The sequence below is a fragment of the Mixophyes fleayi genome, chromosome 3 (assembly GCF_038048845.1).
Source record: "Mixophyes fleayi isolate aMixFle1 chromosome 3, aMixFle1.hap1, whole genome shotgun sequence".
NCBI classification, from domain to species: Eukaryota; Metazoa; Chordata; class Amphibia; order Anura; family Limnodynastidae; genus Mixophyes; species Mixophyes fleayi.
The window spans coordinates 322,467,307-322,468,814 of NC_134404.1; positions in this window are offsets into that span (position 1 = coordinate 322,467,307).

Genomic DNA, 1,508 nt, shown 5'->3' on the forward strand with positions numbered 1-1,508 from the left:
GCCGAAGTGCATTCCGGGAATTGTAGTCTCTCCTCTGCCTGGATACATTGAAGGGGCTATAGCAATGATGGCTAACCTGTGACACTCCAGGTGTTGTGAAACTACAAGCCCCAGCATGCTTTGCCAGCTACCAGCTAGTTATCTACTGGCAAAGCATGCTGGGGCTTGTAGTTTCACAACACCTGGAGTGTCACAGGTTAGCCATCTGCTATAGGCTTAGCTTGTTTGTGATCACTTCTGGCAGGACAGTTTATACTTATAATATATATTTCTTAATTTGAAAATGATAAACTTATTGGCAGCTTGACTCTCTACACCCATAAGGGGGGCATTAGAAATGTAAGGTTACATAATTATTATCTGATGGGATTGTAGACCCATCCCAGATAAGCTGTTGCCTAAACAAACTGTTCAGGGCAAACGCTTAACTAATCCCTTTACTTATGGACACATCTGAATTATACAGGGTGTATGGGTAACTAAATGCAAGTGACATAAAAAACCTGCCTAATTTATATGTGGTAGTAATTACAGTAATGAGTTATCAATGCTAAAATTAGGAGCAAGTAGCCATTTCATATGGCCTGAACCAATAGTCATAATCACTTCTCCATGAACTAGTGACATAACTGAGTTTTTTTGGTTATGTATAATTATATGAAATAATGTGGGAACGCTGCACATAGGCATGGGCGTGCTTAACCCTTCCAAAGCTCTGGGCTGTCTCCTGGAGGAGCACAACGCCGGCAGTATTAAAGATTTTTTTGTAACTTTTTTTTTTTACTATTGATTATGTGCACATGGTGTCACCCCTCTCCCCTCCACCACACTGTCGCTCCCACCTCCCCTCTCCACCCCCCCCCCCCCCATCCCCTCTCCTCCCTCCTCACTGGCTTTTGGGCGTGATGCCATCATCATGTCCCGACTGTGTCAGGAGCTGCAGTGAGAAGAAGACAGCTAAATAGATTTCCAGGGGCAAAGCGTGCAAGAAATGGGGGCAGAGTGTGTTTGTGTAGAAGGGACAGAGTGTGTGCAGAAAGGGGACAGAGTGTGTGTTCTGAGGTGGACAGAGTGCAGAAGGGGGGCAGAGTGTGTTCTGAGAGGGACAGTGTGCAGGGGAGTCAAGAGTTGGCCGCTGCGGGGTGATGAAATGGCCGGGGGGGTTCATGAATTGGCTGCTTGTGGGAGGTATGATCTCTGTATTGTGTGGTGGATGCTCTCTAAAGACCCTATTCATCGAGGGTTTGTAATGTTTGCACATTTTCAAAACAAGACCACAACTTTCAGAAGATAGCGCTAAACAAAGCTACAAGAACAAGAAAGAAAGAAAGAACAGCAAGAACAGGTAAGAGAATCTGTCTAAATTTGTTTGCTGGAAAATACTCCTGAATTTTCCTTTAATGATTTGGGGGGGAGGGTGCTATAAGTGTATTAGCCTGGGAGATACGCAGCCCGTGCTGTGAAATATTCACCGGGACATTCATCGCTACCATCGGCTGAAAAGAACA